The sequence below is a fragment of the Neltuma alba genome, unplaced genomic scaffold (assembly GCF_004799145.2).
Source record: "Neltuma alba isolate B1F8T4 unplaced genomic scaffold, ASM479914v2 tig00010370_pilon, whole genome shotgun sequence".
Classification (NCBI taxonomy): Eukaryota; Viridiplantae; Streptophyta; class Magnoliopsida; order Fabales; family Fabaceae; genus Neltuma; species Neltuma alba.
Window position 1 is genome coordinate 584,331 of NW_021635275.1, and position 15,331 is coordinate 599,661.

Here is a 15,331-nt window from a genome sequence, read left to right on the forward strand (position 1 = left end):
ATCCATATGCACGTAATAAGTAATCCGACAGGAGAGTACAGGTGAGGAAGACTTTAATATTGACCTGGGTGGTTGAGAATATAATGATAAATTCATCCCAATAAGGTATGCACCACTCGTTTTCTTTGTCTTTATTTTGGTGTCATCAGACTAAAATTGGAAAACGGCCAGCCCGGCTCTGTAAGGTTTAAAAAGACTGGTCCTATAAGGTCAAAATTTAAAAAAATACCTTAATTTATTAGACCTGGCTCTTAAACAGATGGATTCAGAGTCGTCCTGCAGGCTTTCGGCCTGTTTTAAAAAAAATTATTTTTCATATTTTTCATATATTTCATCAAAAAATGAAAATAAACCAATAAAATTATTAGTAAAAGACATAAATATGAATAAAATTAAGACACAAATATAAAAGATCATCATATCTAAATGTCCATCATTATACAAAAAATCTAAAACATCCATTAGACATAACAAGTCAATGACATTAACATCTAAAAATTCCATTAAAAATAGACAAATGTTTTCACTAAAAAAAAAGTGGACAAAAACTATCATCACTATTATTAATTGTAAGAACATTTGATTGTGCTTCACTCGTAATAGGCTCTTCTTAACTTCTAAAAATATCAATGATTTCTCAGGCTTTAATTGTGAAAATCACTTTACTGCACAGTCTCATGGGAAATCTAAAATATCTTAGCACTTTGGATTGATCCATAGTATGTTTTTAATGAACTAACTATGTTTTTTTTTTTTTTGGCTTTTGTTCAAGATGGTCTTCTTTGGTTTTGTCTAATTCGCTTGTCTAACTCTATTTAAATATACAGTAAAAATTATGACATAGTCACTATTGAAAAAGTGTTACCTTATTTATTAAAATTTTATAACATATATACAAATTGATAAGTATATGTTGGTTCAATCATTAAAATATTTGTTTTATTATGGGGAATATATTTTGTTTATTTTAATATATAATTTTTGGTTCAAATAAATACAAATTTGAAATCTGATTTAGGATATGAAGAATATATTTTTATTTATTTTAATATCATTAGAGATTGACATGTGAGTTGAGAGTGAGTGAAAAACTAAAAATGAAACTTAGGGAGAGTGTGTAAAATGTTAGGGATTTAGGTTAGGGTCAAGAGAAAAAAAATAAGTTAAGAAAAAAATTATTGTTGGCGGGATTAAATGAGTCGGCCTTTTATTTTTGAGTCTTATAGGGCTGACCCTTTTAAGTCTAAGTTCTTTTTGAAGATCCCAAATTACAAGCCCAGCCCTTAACTTAAAAAGACTTAAATAGGCCGGCCCAACGGGCTCAGCTTGTTTTCTCGGCTTTACATTGGATGACACTGATGTGTAAACAATACTTTCAGGACCATGGTGATTAAGCTTTTGTCTATATAAAGACTCTATGATGGTTGCAAAAAAAATTAAAGCAAGATGGGTGTGATGATATTGGTATTGTTACTATGCTTTAAGAGACATTATGCTTCCAGCAGATTAATATAATAGAAGAGGAGAAATGAGCTCTGCTTCAGGCCAAATAATGGGATTTTAGTGATAACTTCCCAGACGACCCTTGTCACTGAGAAGGCATATATTGCAATGAATTTGGAAGCGTTATTGAGATGACTTAGTCAATGATCACTTCAAAGGACCCTCGGCTAGCAGATCTAAACCTCATTGCATTTCCCAACCTACAATATTTTGCTCTTCATGAAATGGGTTTGATAGGCACTATTCCAGCTTAGATAGCAACTCGCCATAATCTCAGGCATTTGCACTTGTTTCATAATAATCTTACTAGTAAGTTGTATAGCTTCTGCTTTCACTCTTACCTTGCAAAACTCAGTCAATTTTAAATTGTCATATTTACCTCCACACAATCTAATACATCTATTGACAAGTACCATTCTAATGTAGATAGGAGCCCTTCAAAATCTTACCATTATTTGTTTCAAAACAATCTTGCTAGTAAATTAACGAACATTTACTCTTAACAAAACTCACTCATATACTGGCAAGTTAACATTTATTCTAGCTTCTGTCGGTGACCTTTGATGCATCAGTGGGATTAGGAGAACTATGTTTGTGAATTTCGGTTATCCGGTTTTTAAAATATTGATGATCTATCACTTCCTTTTTCTAGAATTTCAGAAAAATGCAAAATAAGAGGAGGCAAAATTAATAGAAGAGATTGAAAACCAAACTAATTTTTTATAGATAAGTTATCGGGTTTTGGATGCTCCAAATGTTTGCTCGTAATTTTTATTAGGACAGTTGCAATAGGCAGAGATGATCACCATTATCCTCTCCTCATCACTACAATGACATTATGGACAATTATAGTTTCAACTACTTAAATTTATAGTGTTTAACCAATGATTTTTAAGTACGTGAAAAATTATTTTCTTGAAAATGTGAATAATTAAGATATTATTTATATTTTAAATTTTTGCATAGATAGAAATATAAAATTATGTAAAACATAAAAATAAAATTATATTTAATCTAGATCGTTTAATTTTATTTTGAACGGTCGAAATTTCCAAACTGAATGCCCTGTATACGGGGTTAGCTGTATTTATCGATTAATTCTCTAGCATGTATTGCTTCATTTGATTATTTTTATAAGGCTTTATTAACAACTTTGTAGAAATTTAAAAATTTAGTTAAAATTGGTCCAGGTTTTTAATATTTAAAAATTAACTAACATGGTTTTGTCAAAAAAAAAAAATCAATGAAATCTCCTCTTCCCATCACACACGTCATGGTTACGTCATTTTGTCGTGGGGCATACTGCAACTTTGACGTTAATGATAGCTTATAAAAAAGTGTTTAGAACGTAGAAAAAGAATGGGTAAATTTGTGAGTTTTGTGATATCAAATTAAAAGCACCGGTCAAAATATACAGTACTCCCTCTAATCAACTGGTGGAATATTTACAGACTCTTCAGACGACCCTTGTGAGTATATTGCAATGATAATGGAGTGTCATTTGGATAACACCCATCTATGGATCCATTTTTCAAGCCAGCCTTGGCTAGCGGATCTCAACTGCACTACATTTACTAATGTTACAGAATTGGATCTTAGAGAAATAGGATTGATAGGTATGATTCCAATTCAAATAGGATCTTAGAAAACAAGGAAATTAAAGCTGAAATACATGCATCAGCTTGCGATACAATTTTCTCAGTAGCAATATTCGAATGGAAGTTTCTGACTCTTTTCCACACTACATTTTTAATGGTAGTGCAAAAATACTTGGAAAAGAGGAGATTCACAATTGTTCTAAAATTCCTTTTTTGATAAGAAATAATGTAGAACACATTTATAACTCAAATGAATAGCATTGACCGGTACTATTCCAACTCAAATTAGAGCTGTTTCAAATCTCACTTATCTATATTTTTCTTACAGTAATATTATTGGTGAGTTAGGCACCTTTCACTCTCATCTTACAAATTTGCTCAATTTAGATTTGTATTTACATCTATAATTTAATAGAGTATGTTAACATTGATTAAAAAAAATAACATAGGACACATTTAAACTCAAATGGCTCGTTTTGATAGGATCCATTCCAACTCAAATTGGAGTTCTTCATAGTCTTATCTCTTTAGACTTGTCTAACAACAATCTTAGTAGTAAGTTATGCACCTTTCACTCTCATCTTACAAAATTTGCTCAAGTTTTATTTACCTCTATAACTTAATAGAGCAAATTCATCCTTAATTTTTATTTGATAAGAAATAAGCTCTAATACATTTACAACTCAAATGACTAGCTTCAACAGGTACCATTCTAACTCAAATTGGGGCTCTTCCAAATCTCACTTATCTAGACTTGTCTTACAACAATATTATTAGTGAATTATGCACCTTTCACTCTTATCTTGCAAATTTACTCAATTTAGATTTGTATTTATATCTATAACTTAATAGAGTATGTTAACCTTGATAAAAAATAACATAGGACACATTTGAACTCAAATGACTGGCTTTGACAGGTACCGTTCCAACTCAAATTGGAATTCTTCATAGTCTTATCTATTTGGACTTGTCTAACAACAATCTTAGTAGTGAATTATGCATCTTTCATTCTTTTCTTGCAAATTTGATCAAGTTTTATTTACCTTTATAACTTAATAGAGCAAATTCATCCTCAATTTTTATTTGATAAGAAATAAGCTCCAATACATTTACAACTCAAATGGCTGGTTTCGACAGGTACCATTCCAAAATAAATTGGAGCTCTTCTAAATCTCACTTATCGAAATTTGTCTTAAAACAATATTATTGGTGAGTTATGTGCCTTTTACTCTTATTTTGCAAATTTGCTTAATTTAGATTTGTATTTATATCTACAACTTAATAGAGTATGTTAACCTTGATAAGAAATAACGTAGGACACATTTGAACTCAAATGACTGGCTTTGACAATACCATTTCAACTCAATTGGATTTTTTCATAGTCTTATCTCCTTGGACTTGTCTAACAACAATCTTACTTAGGGGGTGCTTGGATAAAAATAAAACCATAATTTCAGAAGTGTTTTTATAGTATACGAAGTAAATATATAGAAGAGTTTGTCTCGATTTGCGGAAAAATACTACTGAAAAGTGCTCATGGAGTTTCCCAAACACCCCCTTAATTACTTTCCACTTTGCTGAACTTACTTGTTTGGAATTGTTTAATATGAATATAGTCGTTCCTTTAGCATTGTGTTTCATGACAAATATCAAAGGCTTACATTTGTGCACAAATTTACTTACTATATTATAAAAACTAGTACCATATTTGAATTTTCATGGAATTGTGATAAGTATCATTCCAATTCAGATAGGAGCTCTTCAATATCTCACTTCTCTGGTTTTGTCTTGCAACAACCTTGGAGGTGTGCTACCTTCCATCATTGCCAAATTTATCTAAAATTGCTAGATTTGGGTAGAAACAAAATAACTAGAGTCATTCTTTAAACTTTGGATTTTATGACAAATCTTGGCATCTTATATATATACTCAAATTTATTCATTGCAGGTGATATCCTTCTTTGATTTTCAATTTGAGAGATTTACAACACTATGTTGTTTCTCAAAATCAATTAAGTGGTAGCATGCCAGCAAAATGATGAAATTTCAATAATCTCGTTCATGTAGATGTCTCCCAAAATAATCTGAGTGGAAACATGTAATGACCTAAGAATTTGAGAATTTTTGAAGATCAACAATAATTAACTAACTGGTTGAGTAAGTTAATAATTAAATAGCAAAAAAATTATTAAAAAAAAAACAGGGGGGGAGAAACATTGGGTATTGTTGAAGGTAGTAGTATTGGTACTTTGGTAGTAGTAACAAGAGAGGGGGGAAATTTCCAGAACTTTCTGCGGGCTCCAACCTTGAACCCCATCGCCATTTATTCTCCCCCATTTTCCTTTTTCTCTTGGGGGCGATCGCAACAGCAAATGAAGGGAGGAAATTTTTGTAGAAGCTCTAATTGATTTCTCCTCTGCTCAGCTTTGCTTTCTTCTTTTTCTCTAGTTCGCTGATACTTTCAATGGGAGAGATGGAGAAGATTTCTGGACTGCTATACGAATTCCTGAATTCCTCAATTTTTTTTCTTTCTTGGGTACGTCCTTGGGCGTATGTTATGTGTGAAACCTTCTCCCTCCTTGCTGCGTCAGTGCGTATACATTTGTATGGGAGTTTCGATCCTCCGCTTGCTGTTGCGTGTGTTGTGTAGATTGGGGAAAAAATGCTTAGGTGGGTCGAAACACACACACACACACACACACACACACTATATGGGACTTCTTTGGTTATTTTAAATGTTGAGTTTGAAATTGTATGGTTGATAATTTATGAACAGTGGTGTTTGTTTGTGTCTTGGTATTGGGTTGCTCACAAGGTCTTTGATGGAATGATTGAATGAGAAATTATAAGAGGTACTGTATATGTGATGAGGAATTTGTTTCGCTTACTGGAAACGTCATGTGTGCTGCATAGGTTTGATGGAAGATATCTTTCCTCCTTATGGGGTAGTATATACAGGTTTAAAGTTCTATGATGTTGGGTGCAAGCGGTAAACTAAACAAGAATCGATTCAAATTGTTTGAGATCATGATTGGTTGTAATCCTATCCGGTGTTACTGGAAATTTTTGCTCAATAACTTAACAAAGTTTGATAAATTAAAGGAATGGCTTAAAGGTGCTGTGGGTAGATTTTACCTTGTGGAATTATTGAAAAGTTCTAATAAAACTAAGGAATTATTGGAAAGGTATCGGGTGATATTTCAAAGATGAAAGTTGCTAAAACTCTATTTTGGAATCTAAGGAGATAGATGTTGCTCGGATGTATGTAAATGTTGCAGTGGCCAACTTGGATTACTAAATTGAATCTTAAAGCATATATAAAACAGAAGTCGACAAATTTTCTTATGTTTGATTGAGTTTTGATGGGATTACTTATTAGAAATGATACATGCATCTTATTATTAAGAATATATTATTGATTAAATTTTATATAGTATTTCACATGGGAAAGGCTGAAATCAAGATTTTTATTCCTATCTTTTTAAATTGATGAGAGTATATTTCGGTTGTTGTTATGTTGTTGGAGGTTTTGCTTAGTTAGTTATAGAAGTGGCTGAAGCTTGAATGTCAATAATGACCATTATGTAACGGCACTGTTAAGCAATTTGAAGGAATGACTCTATTAAAAAGAATCATGCATTTGTTATAAAGTTTGTAAAAGAGAATAACAATGGTGAACTTTCATGCTAGGGCCTTTCGTTATGAAATTTTTACAAGTTTTCAATCACAAAGAAAAATCTTTGCCTGCTTATTGTAAACGGCCCCATGCATGTTTGAAAGTGATTTTGTGAGGACTGTATACAAAACGTTGGTTGCTAACAACAGCACTGTTAGCCTTTGACGCGCCGCGATTAATATCTAGCTTGCTTGTATTCATGGCTTCAACTGCGCTTATTCGTGGGTATTGTTCTCACACTTGTATTCATAGCTTCGCCTGCGCTTGTAATCGTGACTTCGGTCACACTTGTATTTGTAGCTTCGACTGTGCTTGTAATTGTGACTTCGGTCATTCTTGTATTCGTAGTTTCGGCTGTGCTTGTATTGGTACGTCATGGTTAATTTCGAGTTTGCTTGATATTCGTGGACATCGTTCCCATGTTTGTTTCATGGCTTTGGCTGCGCTTGACATTTGTGGCTTTGACCATACTTGTATTCGTGGCTTCAGCCGTACTTGTTAGTTACTTGTCCTCGTGGACTGTGTGTTCGCGCTTGTTTCTTGTTCTGTTGAAGTCCTCAATTGGAAAAAAAAAGGTTTGATTTTATAAATAAGTTTTTAATTGTTTAGCTAATTTTGTATATATATTTTATGTTTGAATAGTTTACACAGAAACTAGAGGCAATTGTAAATCTTTTGTTTTATACAGCTATATCTTCATGCTTTATTCTTTCAACATGTGTTTTATTTTGATTTTATTTGATGAATTATTGATGGGATGTTATTTACTCAGGAACAAAAATATATACATATGTATTGTCCTTAAATGGTACTGTTGACCCTGCACCTCCAGCTTTATAATGAAGACTTTCATTGCTAATGAAAGCTTGCAGATTTTTTTTGGAATTAGTACTAACTGATGTGAATTTGAGTTTACATTCATGTAATTACTTTTATAATTCAGCCATAAGCAGGATCCTTTTTTTTTTTTGAGTTGTATAACGAATATATATATGTGTATGAAAATGACTTAAAATATATATACACATACATCCTCAAGATGATTTTATTAATGATAATATTACAAATGGTATTATAATCAGTCCATTAAATGTTTTATTAATTGTTTTAAGGTTTAAGGAATGTGAATTGTCTCATATTCCGTGCCGGTCATTCCTAAATTGTTGGGGTGTGACAAAACATATCATACATTTTAAATGATTTTTTTTAAGGTAACTTTAGTCACAACAAATTTAATGGAATATTACCATCTAGTATATGCATTGCTCCACCATTGTGTAGCATTGATTTGAGCTAGCTACAATACTATCTCTGGTAGCATATGTGGAGAACTTTGTAGCCTTTGTAGGCTATAGTATATTGACTTGTCATACAATCTTCTCAGCAGCTATGTTCCAAGTGAAGTCTATAACTGTTTACATTATCACTATTTAAAAGGCAATAAAGAATTACTTAGTTCAGAGAAGGTACATAAAGGCTCAAAGTCTTTGCTAAAAATCATTATTTTTCTGAAAATTTTTCTTTTTATCACATTTGTTGTGGGTTTCATCTTATTTAAATCATTTAGAAAGAACAAGAAATTCATAAGGGAGACAAGAAAAGCAAAAATTGGGGATTTGTTTTTCATATGGAATTATGATGGAAGAATTACATATGAAGACATCATTGAAGCAACAGAGGACTTTGATATCAAATATTGCATTGGAATGGATGCATATGGAAGTGTTTATAGAGCACAACTTTCAAGTGGCGAAATCATGGCAGTGAAAAAACTCCATAGAAGAGAATATGGAAATGTATCTTTTGCCAAGAGTTTTAATGGTTTTTGTTTGCATAACCAATGCATGTTTCTCATTTATGAATACAAGAAAAAAGAAAGCCTTGTTTATGTGTTGAATAATGATGATGAAGCAAAAGAGTTGAATTGCAGTGAGTGAATGCTATTAAAAGGATAACAAATGTTTTGTTGTATATGTATGATGACTGTGCTCCTCTAATTATCCATTAAGACATAACAAGTAATAATATATTGCTGAGCTCAAATATGGAGGCTTTTCTATCGGACTTTGATATAGCTAGAATCATTGATCTAGATATATCTAATCAAACTCTTTTAGTTGGTATTTATGGTTATGTTGCTCTAAGTGAGCTTTTCAAATTCTTTACTAGTGCTTCTTTTGTGTTGTATTTTATTTTTATAGTATATTACTTATGTTAGGATATATACATAATTTATTTAATTTTTGGCCCATTACAAAGCTTGCATACACCTTAGTTGTTACTGAAAAATGTGATGTTTTCAGTTTCAGGGTAGTGACATTAGAAACACTTATGGGAAGACATTCTAGAGATTTGATATTATCTTTGTCAAAAACTTGTATAGGAAGCATTTTGTTAAAGGATATTTTAGACTCACGTCTCCTTTTGCCATGACGGAAAGATGCAGAAGACGTGACTTTTCTGGTCACAATAGCATTAGCATGCTTAAACCCATCTCCTAAATCTCGACCATCAATGCAACAAGTGTTTCAAAGGCTTTATTTACAAACCTTCAGTTAGTCTTTCCTTTTAACAATATCTCAATCCAACATTTAGCGAATGAAGATATGCCAATAATGTAGTAAAAAGCTTGGACATTTGGCTCATTGTTTGCTTTGTACATGAGATGAAACCTTTAAAGACTTGCTTCAAAGTCTAGATTTGAAGTTTTCCATGTGTTTAATTTCTTGTAGTTGATATTTGTCTTATTTTGTTTAAATAATAAGGTGTTAAAATTGAATTATAAGAAATGTATACACAAAAGCAATCTTACCAAATCCACCTCTACTTATAATGTTTTTGTTCTAAAGTTGTCTATTGCAACTTGAAACTTTTCAAGCTGACCAAAATGAGTTTCAAGGGCCTTTTCAGATTAGCTGCCAGTAAAAAGGAAAAATGTTAGTAAATCGATTACTGCTATCATATAAATCATCAATCATTATATATAGCATCTTTTCTATTATTCAACTTATTAACAGGAACATCAAAGAAATAATCTTGTTGTCTCTTCTTCCATTAATAAACATTTAGAGTAATAACAACTCCTTTAGCACTATTGCCTAGAACTGTCAAGTAGAACAGAGTGGTCAACAGAATTTTGATATGTTCCCGTTCATTAATGACTATGAGCTTACACTTCATCATTACACACACACATGTATATAAAACTTAATTTCTACATTTACCTAAGATTATTGAAATTTAGCAGGAACACTCATAGGACTTGCGGTGAATTAAAAGTAGTCAAGGTTATGGGAATGAATCCTATCACGCTGGTGTTGTGGAGATGCCAATTTTAGAGAGCATGGAGGATTAGTTTGAGAATAATAGCATGCTAAGATAGAAAGATATGAAAATAATGGACAAGCAGTTTATCTTTTAATAAGGTTTAGAATGTTTTACTCTAGTTCTGATAACATATGACTCGTTCCTGAGGAAGTAAATTTACTAAAACAAGAAAATCCACCGTTGACTTGAAGATTCTTATCATAAATATTCCCCAAAATTTAACTTTAGTTATGCTATGCAACATTAATAACTTATATTGTTTCTTTATACGAAAACAACTAATGAAATTTTTGGATGGAATAGAAAACAGTTAGAAAACAATCAATCTATTCATTGTAGAGAATAATAGATAATAGAGCTTGGAATCCAACCATTAATTTATCTTGAAATCAATGATCATTTGATTGCAAGCTCATTTTTATTCATACTTCCTAGAATACATCAGACAGCAAAACAAAACCCCCTTCACAATTTACCGTCAGTAAGATAAATTCACAGGGAAAAAGATTAGGAATAAGACTACAGATGTATTTTCTTCCTCTTGTTGCTCGCCTTCAACTAGGCATGCTCAAAGCCTTTATAACTATTTGAATGATAACAATCTGTTGTTAAGAAGAACAAGCAAAATGTCAAGCCAAAAAAATGTAGTTTTTAAAGCTTGCCCAGTGTTTCTGGGATGCTACCAGGTATGTGATTCATGTGCAGATCTAAGCTCACCAAATTTGTCAAACATCCAAATTCATCTAGGATTTGCGTAGTTATATTATTACTAAGAAATTCCCTGACATAGAAAAGAACAAAAATTTGGACTTGAGTAAAAATTCGGTAAGGAGCTGTTGAATCTAATGGTTGATATAGTGAGGTTCATTTCTTGTGTCTTAAGGGAGTGTTTGGATGAAACCAAACTATGGTTTGGAAAATAGATTCTGGAAAAAATAGATTTTATGAAGAATAGATTTTGTGAAAAAGTGATTTTGAGAAGTGAGAGTGTTTGGATAGTTGTTATCAGAAACACTTTTTATATGTACAAATTATTAAAAAAAGTATAAGTTAATATGATAATTACATAAAACATAGATTGTATGATATATTTTAATTTGAAGGAATAAAATTGTTAATAATATATTTTTTACCAACATAATTAATAATACATAGATAATGTAATTAATAAATAATTAATATGTGTATATTTATTTATAAGATATAAGATTAAATATGTTTATAAAAAATTAATTAAGGGCTGTTAAAGTCATATTATTGTTGAGATTTACTCTAATAGGCACAATCATGCTTTCCAATTTGAGCCAGAAGCAGAATGGATTCACTTCTCTCGAAAGCATGGTTTCGGGTTCCAAAACCATGGTTTCAGATAATTTATGCCTGTTTGGGTTGTTTTTTTTTTCAAACCATGGTTTGGCCTGCTATCCAAACAGGGCCTTAGTCCATCCAAAGAAGCACCCCCTTGATCTCAGGATATCCTCTAATCTCCAATATACAAACACACATGAGGGTGAATTCTAAAGATCTATCTTTATTTTCTAAAGTTTCTTTCCTGTGAAATAATAATTAAAATATTTGTGTTTCTTTTCAACCAAACTATTGGGATGAAGGATGCTTAACTTATTCCCTCAACCCGATTACCTTCCAGTGAAGTCCCAAGTTATTCAAATGGTAATGACTGTATAGTCAAAGCTAAAATTTCATCATCTTTTTTGTGTGGGATGGCACTTATTGAAAACATAATGCTAAAAATTAAAGTAAAAAGGGATTGGGAAAAAAAAATGCTAATTTGGGAGCCAAGTTATTGGGCTTTTGATGGCTCAAATAGCCGCCCACAACTTTTATCAGAATGGCTTGTACTGGGAATCAGTTTTATGACTAATGTTATGATGACCGTTGCTGTGAGATTTACATTATTATAATGCATTTTTAACAGTTTAGATTTAAAATTGTTAACTGGTGGTTTTTAAGTAAGAAAATAATTCTTAAATACTGACAGAAGATAATTTTTATTTTAGACTTTACACACATTAAAATATTAAATTATCAAAAAATATTAGATTAAATATGAACTGTTTTATTTTTATTTTGATCAGTTCAGATTTTGAAACTGAACCGTCCTAACATGGGATCATTTGCATTTACCTAACACTCCCTCTAGTTATATTTATAAGTTTCAAATTTACAAAGGAGTGAGATTCATTTTATAAGTTTCAATTTAGGATGTCTTAATATTTGATTTTTTTAACGTTACCCTTAATTGTTTCTTTATTTTATATTTTCTCACATATTCTCTTTCATTTTTTCGCATTTATTATAAGGGCATATTTTAAAAACAAAATTATATTTTTAATTTATATATTATTTTTAACTAATTATTTATTATCCGTAAATTAGTTATTTAAAATTTATAATAAGGAGCAGAGTGAGTAATTCTCTAGTACATATTTTTGTTTTGCCATGGATTCTCTAACATGTATTCCTCTAACCCTATTTATAAGGTAAAGAGAAAAGTTTTTTTTTTCCTATTTATCTGTCACCTCATTAAATTTTTAATATAAATGGACTATTTTGTTTTTCTCTTATTATAGTATAGATATTTATTTTTTTAAAAAAAGTGTATATATTAAATAGGAGTACAGTTAAAAAATTGTTATATTTTAAAAAAGAGTTAATGTAGTTTAAGGTTTTTCTTTTCTTGGTCATATAAAATATGTTGGAAGCGCCGTATAAATAGAATAAGAAGAATATTACTCTCATCGATATTTTTTTCATATAGCTTTATTAACAAGTGGTGTAATAATTGAAAAATCTAGTCAAAGTTAATTAAAGTTTTTAAAATTTCGAAATCAGCTGAAATGATTTTGTCCAAAAAATAAAAATAAAAATAAAAACCTCATTGAAGTCGGCAATGTCCCCCTCAGCCCACATGTTATGATTATTATGTTTATATAAAATATATTGGAAGTTTCCTCTAGATAGAATAAGAGGAATATTACTCTCATCGATGTTGTTTTCATTTGGATTTATTACAGGGAAGCCGGTAATGGCCATCTCACATGTCATGGTTATTCTCGTCGTTTTGAGCCATACATGCTCCAATGACTTTGACGTTTGACCATGACTCATGAATTACGTCTTTAATAAAACGTGGAACAAGAAGCTGAGAAGTTGTCTGATTATTGTAAGTATCAAATTAAAAACAACCAATATATTATATATATTGAATGCAGCGTCATGAGGCATCGCATTGAAGTAAAACTGGCCCGGCTTTCATCATTAGAATTTTGTAAGTAAATTTTCCTGACAAAGGTGCCTCTCTTGTTTTATTTACAAGACATTTTCTTTTTCAACATATTTACGTAAAATTGATAAAAATCTTAAACCATTTAACATTTTTGTAAAATATAATAAATTTTCAATTTTATTTTATTTAATATATACATTTTAAAGTAAAATAGTATATTTATATTAAAATTTAATAAAATACTTGTAAATAGGATAAAAAAATTTTTATAAATAAGATAAGATGAGTATAACTATAAGCGAAGACTTCATAGTAATATTGACTTGGTGATTCGGGAATGATAATTGAATTCCAATAGGGCGGGGCGGCCCCAGCACCAACGCCACGTTATAATTATTATGTCCGCTCCTTCTGAGCCATACACGCTACAGTGACTTTGACGTTGGTGGTCACTCATTAAATGCCTCTTAACAAAACGTAGAAAAAGGTAGCAAATTTTCTGACAGGGGACTGCCACTGCAAGGGAAGACTTATAGTACTCTTTCTGTCGTTTAATATAGAATTTAATTGTTGAGTTGATTTTGATCATAAATATAAGACTCATTTATCATATTTATTAATTTTTTCTAAATTACTCCTAATGATATACTCCCTCAACCATAATCAATAGAAGAAAGATATGAGGTATTAAAAAAGATGATTACGGTATTTTAAGAAAAACATGTCTCATTTCTTATAATTACCTAACTTACCTAACTTTTTTAATCTAATCAATTAATAAATAGATATTATTAAGAATAAAAAAAGTACATTGACTTGGCGAGCGAGAATGATAATTGAATTCCAATAGGGTGGGCCGCCCCGGCACCACGCACCCATTATGATTATTACGTCCACTCCTTGCGAGCCACACACGCTCCAGTGACTTTGACGTTGACGATGACTCGTTAAATGCGTCTTTAACAAACGTAGAAAAAGGTAAGTAGATTTTTCTGACAGAGGAGTGGCCCTACAGGGAAGACTTTATGTACATTGACTTGTTGATGAGACTGATCAGTGAATTCCAATAGGGCGGGCTGCCCACAAACGCGTTTTATTTATCATTTTTTTCCCTGTTTTTATTTTTTTTATAGCCCTCGTAGTTAATTTATCACTTAACACATGTCTTTAGAATCATTTAAGAAGTTAGGCGGAATTAGCATATGCTCAAGTTACATTACACTTAGGATGGGCCAAGAGCCATAAGGGGAATAATTTTTTAATAAGTACAGTTTCTGAAATTTGAATTTGTATTTTTTTATATATAGTAAGACACTGCTACCTCAATTAACATCTTGTTAGTAAAGTCATATAAAGTACAAATTTGTTCCGTAAGTTTTCAGACACTAGGAAGTTTCTTTTATATATATATATATAAATTTGCCTCAAAAGTGTAAAAATCATAACTTTTTTCCTACTGTTAAAACACTAACATTGATCGGTTAAATAGTAATATGACCGTTAATATTTTAACAGTATGAGACAAACTTGTTAAGATTTTAAACATTTAGGATAAATTTACAATAAAAGAAAGATGATTACGGTGTAAAATTTATTAAAGAATAGTTATTGATAAAAGAAAGATATCTGTTGCTTTTTAGAAAGTAATTATTTTAAGCATTTGTCTTGAAAAGGACAAATCAAAACAAACTTTTTATTAGCTCTATATTTAAAATCAAATGAGTATTATTTTTAATAAAAATTAAATCATCTTCCTATGTAAAGGCCGAACCTCTCCACTATCATGTGCACCACTCAAACAATGAGCACTGTGATATTACTATTATGCCATGCTGCTCCTTTCTTCCCCATTATTGCCACTACCATGATAGCTGAGGAGAAACAGAAACATGCTCTGCATTAGGGCAATTGGCAGAATGCCTCCACCCTTTCTGGAATTATATGGAATCTGTACGTAGAAGCATCAAATAAAAACTCAAT

At 31.0% G+C, this 15,331-nt stretch overlaps 2 long non-coding RNA genes across 2 annotated transcripts; both read left to right on the forward strand.

Annotated features, from left to right (window-relative positions):
* Nucleotides 1-3,590: 3,590 nt before the first annotated feature.
* Nucleotides 3,591-4,090, forward strand: LOC114756051 (uncharacterized). Its single transcript, XR_003741397.1, has 3 exons — nt 3,591-3,656; nt 3,806-3,877; nt 4,019-4,090. It is a non-coding gene; the product is annotated as an uncharacterized LOC114756051 (long non-coding RNA).
* A 1,344-nt stretch (nt 4,091-5,434) lies between these two features.
* Nucleotides 5,435-7,744, forward strand: LOC114756052 (uncharacterized). The gene is made up of 2 exons (XR_003741398.1): nt 5,435-5,637; nt 7,550-7,744. It is a non-coding gene; the product is annotated as an uncharacterized LOC114756052 (long non-coding RNA).
* Nucleotides 7,745-15,331: the final 7,587 nt, after the last annotated feature.